Source organism: Dendrobium catenatum, unplaced genomic scaffold, assembly GCF_001605985.2.
Source record: "Dendrobium catenatum unplaced genomic scaffold, ASM160598v2 fragScaff_scaffold_756, whole genome shotgun sequence".
Taxonomy (NCBI): Eukaryota; Viridiplantae; Streptophyta; class Magnoliopsida; order Asparagales; family Orchidaceae; genus Dendrobium; species Dendrobium catenatum.
The window spans coordinates 1,122,421-1,126,806 of NW_021319218.1; the positions used below are offsets into that span (position 1 = coordinate 1,122,421).

At 34.7% G+C, this 4,386-nt stretch overlaps 1 long non-coding RNA gene across 2 annotated transcripts; it reads left to right on the forward strand.

Annotated features, from left to right (window-relative positions):
- The first annotated feature begins 558 nt into the window (after nucleotides 1–558).
- Nucleotides 559–2,830, forward strand: LOC110103026. Of its 2 annotated transcripts, none has more exons than XR_003701368.1 (4): nucleotides 559–1,442; nucleotides 2,163–2,295; nucleotides 2,387–2,439; nucleotides 2,640–2,830. It is a non-coding gene; the product is annotated as an uncharacterized LOC110103026 (long non-coding RNA). The 2 variants fall into 2 exon arrangements; XR_003701369.1 differs by having other exon boundaries at nucleotides 2,175–2,295.
- Nucleotides 2,831–4,386: the final 1,556 nt, after the last annotated feature.

Sequence of the window (4,386 nt, forward strand, 5' to 3'; positions counted from 1 at the left end):
AAGTGCATATTTATCCATTTCTTTGATCAAAACCTCTATCCTTAATATCCACAATGAATAAAAGGAGTTTATGATTAGTTAACAGTGGTTCAAGTGAGAGTCCCTCAAAAAGTTAGCAACCTCGGAAAGGGAGGCCAACATCAAACCATGGGAGAATTATGTTGGATAGAACATTAGAGTGTAAGTGAAGATGTGGACATTCCAATCATCCTCCCAAAGAAAAACACAATCTTCCTTGCCAATAATGAGTATTTCTCCAAAAAGTGCTCCAATAGCCAGTGTATAATTATCGACGTCAACAAAGATTTCATGAAAAGGTTATGCACAAAAGGCATCATATCTTTGAGCTACAGGATTCACGGCTAGCATATAATTTGAGCTCACATAAACTACAAGTGCATGTTTATTATATATGTTATATACATTACTTAAAAATTAATGTTTTCACAGCATTTTTATAACAACGATTTGTAACTGTTGCTAAAGTTATATAAAGGTAGCATTATTAACCGCTGCTAAATTGATCCTCAAAAATTTAAAATTTCCCTAACCCGCCGCTCTCATAAGCTTGTCGATATCCTCCTTTCGTAACCTAGCCGACTCATTCGCCTTCTTCACCGCGACTTCGTAGATCTCCATTTGACGCCGAATCAGCCAACCCTATGCCGAAGCCACGCATACCGACGCCGAATCCTACTTCTACCTCCACCGTTTCTCATGGAGTAATGGATACCCAAGCCCTTTGCCTTCTTGAAAGCCTTTGATTGTTTCTATTTATATGATTGCTTAGCTTGCTGGCAAAGAAGGACCACACAATTGAGGTAACTGAAGCGCCGGTCTTCAGTAGTGGAGCTTGAAAATTTTGGGTTTTAATTACATCCAGTTTCCTTCAAAGTATAATGATTTATCAATTCTTTGCTTTTTGCCTTTCTTTGTCTAAGTTGTCTCCAGGTCTTTTTCCGCGTTGAGTTAACCTAGTTAAGGAGAAGTTCCTCAATCCTGCCGGAGAGTATCGGTATATATATGTGCAGCGCCCCAAATTGCGATTTGGAAGAGAGGAAAGAGGAGGAAGAACATCATTGTGATGTGTTTGACTCGTTAATTAGCCGGATTTCTTCTCAGAAAATATGTTATTGATCTAATTGGAAAAACGAATTATGGTAGTATAAATGTATATGAGATCAATATATTATTTTGTGGGTCACCTATCTTCAATTTGACAAACCATTACAAGTATCAAAATATAAATTATAATGATGACCAAAGGTTGTGAAAGCGTCTTTTGAGGAGTTTCTTAAAGAACCTTTCCTGATTTTATCCACTGAGTTAAATTTTTTCTTTCTTGCAGACAATTCTTTCTCAAGTGAATGTGTGCTGAATTAATGGAAGCTGCTATGGATGAAAAGTCGCTCGAAGCTATTAAACTGGAAGCTGTTGATTTGGTATCTATATACCCTACATAGAGAATTTGCTTATTGAATTTGAACATTCCAACCCATTGATTTATGAATGGAGACAAATAGATTTGCAGCAAAATTATCTCCAATCATAACTTGCTTTTCCCTTGAAGTTCCTGAGTTAACTTAATGCTTTCTTGAATAGCCTAATAAAAGTTCAATATTTAGTTGAATTGCTAGTCTGACACAATTAAGCTTTTGATTGTTCTTTACAAATAAAAGTTTAATACTTTTTTATATTACCATTGTTGAACTTAGTAATTTAAAGCTCATACAGAATCGAGAATTATTTATTTCATAGAACCTTAATACACTCTTCTAATTGCTCGGCACATGACAATGATACCACATTAAGACATATTCATTGAATGTTATTACTATTAGATATTCATTTTACTCATAAGGCTTAATACATTACTCATAAGGCTTAGTTTTTGCATCTTTGTGGGATGTATAACAGTAATTTGTGTCTTTATTGAAGTTGGAAGCTAAAATATCATTGCAATGGTTAAAGTTGATATTGAATAATTATCTCTTATTGGATGTGTTTTTTTTCCTTTTTTATTGTTGATCCAAAAATAAACAAGAATGATTATCTCAATCCAAAGAATCTTTTCATTTTCCTTAGTTACTTTATTACTGTTGCTATACCTTTGTTTCTGCTCTGTAAGTTTATAAAATCTATATGTTTTGTTAATTCATCAGTTTTCATAGCAGAAGGGAAATTTGTTGCTTCGTTGAATATGTTTCTCTTTATGTGTGCTATGGACCTTCCCATCCAAAGCTTGTATGGGACCTTATCACCTTGTATTGAAAATATAACAAATCTGCAATCTGTGTAAGTGGTGAGGTGACTGCATTAATTGCTGTTAAAAATTTCAGACAGACAAGTGCTATGAAATTATTAATTTTTTAAATATTACTTGCAGGTTGCTGCAGAATAATGCAATTTCAGGACCTATTCCTTCAGCTAAGTTGGGGGGTAAGAAATTGATTCTGTTTGAATTTGTCTACATGCCATGCTTTTTAGGTTATTTAGATATGGCACTCTTAGGTTGCTTGCTTGCAGGCTTGAATTTTAAACATCAGTTGCATACTAGATTTAAATTGAAATTAAATAGAAGTAATTAAAGTTTATCCAATTTGTTCCGAATGATCTGTTTCCATATATATTTCTGGCAGTAACATCGTGGAAAATGAAGCACCTTTCCTCCTATGGAGTATGCACTAAAGCTAAGAGAAATAGGAATCCTCGGTGAAGCATCGTCAAAATACAATGCCTTTCTTGCATTATTAGGAGACATGTTTGCAGAATGGTTTATCACCTATTTGATTTTCGTTATACTATAAGGACTTAATGTTACTAATTATTTTAATAGTTGATGCATGGTTTTCTTTAATTCTATAAAATCTGACAGTTGGAAGTTAAATAATTTGATCACAAAATTTATTTTTTTAATCCATTCTATCCTTTAGCAGCGGTTTTAACACTTGCTAAAAAGCGCTACTAAAGCTTTCATATAGCAGCACTCATAAAACCACTGCTAAAGCTTTTCCAACGAACACAAATACAGCGGTTTCTAAACCACTGCAAATAAAGTAGTATGTGTTTAAACCGCTGCACATGTGCTTCCTTAATTAGTTTATTTCCTTAAAAATTTAAAATTTTTAAACATTCTCTGAGACTAGATTGAAACAATTTATTTATTTATGACTTATAAGGGTACCAGGGTGACAACATAATCATAAAATTTGCTAGAGGAAGCTAAGGCAAGATGGAAACTAAGGTGAAGAAGCTTAAGACGCAGTCAGATCAATGGAGAAAGAACTGAAGCTGCTTCATCAACTCTCTTATCTCGAAACAATGGTGGAAATTTTGAGGATTCTAATAACAATTCCATCTCTGGTATGTCGTTGAGCTCACCTCACCTTTTTCTGATGACTTGGATGACGAATCATTAAAGAAGAACAATAGTGTACCTAGAAGGCTTGGTGAATTATGGAAAAGGAACCCAAAGTGAGCATTCCTAACATCTTAAACTTTTGCAAAACGGTCAACTTGTTGTCATATTTCTCGGGCCAGATCATTTAATTACAGGGGATTGATTGAGGAAGTCTGTGGGCTCAAAAAATTCCACGATGTACTCCTGGCCTCTCCACACCATAACTTTTTTTTTATTGTTTATGATGAAAGAGAGTTTTAACAAATTTAAGTTCTCTATGAATTTTCAGAAGGTAGATTGGTTTTTAGATAAGACACTACCTAGAGATTTCACCCTCATTTTGTGAGGACTTTTTTGAACTGAGTTCTGATTTCCTATAGGCGCAAGCCCCTATAGTTAATTTACCCCTAATAACAAGAGAGAACTTTTAATTAAAGCTAGTTATTAAAATGATCACGTAGGTTATAAACCTATTGTATAATATAAATAGTTTTAAGGTTTGAATTTTGGATTTGAATTTTGAAGTTTAAGAATTTGAGGTTTATCACAATAAACTTAAAGCTGGTGATGGGGGAATGAAGAAGAGCCCGATCAAGATCCCATGGTTCCGTCATCTCAGGCTATCATGATCCCTGGCCTACTTACTCAGAGGAGGTAGTCGACCCAACCTAACAGAAGGTACCTTATCGACAACCATAGGTTACTTCATCCAATAATACCTTGTAGACCTTAGTTGGTGTTTGTCTAAGGGGGTAGATTTGAATCCACTTAGCTGACAGAGGACTTTATGCCTATCGAATATACCCTATAATTCATTAATCAAGGGTTTGAAGCCTTTAGGGAACATACGAGATTTGGCCATAATCATAATATAATGGTGCCATTTTGTGGCCAAACCATACGATCAGAGGGCATGTGCCACGTCTCTGCTGGAAAGAGACTATTTGAGGATGAACCTTAGTGATACACACAATATGTATTCGATC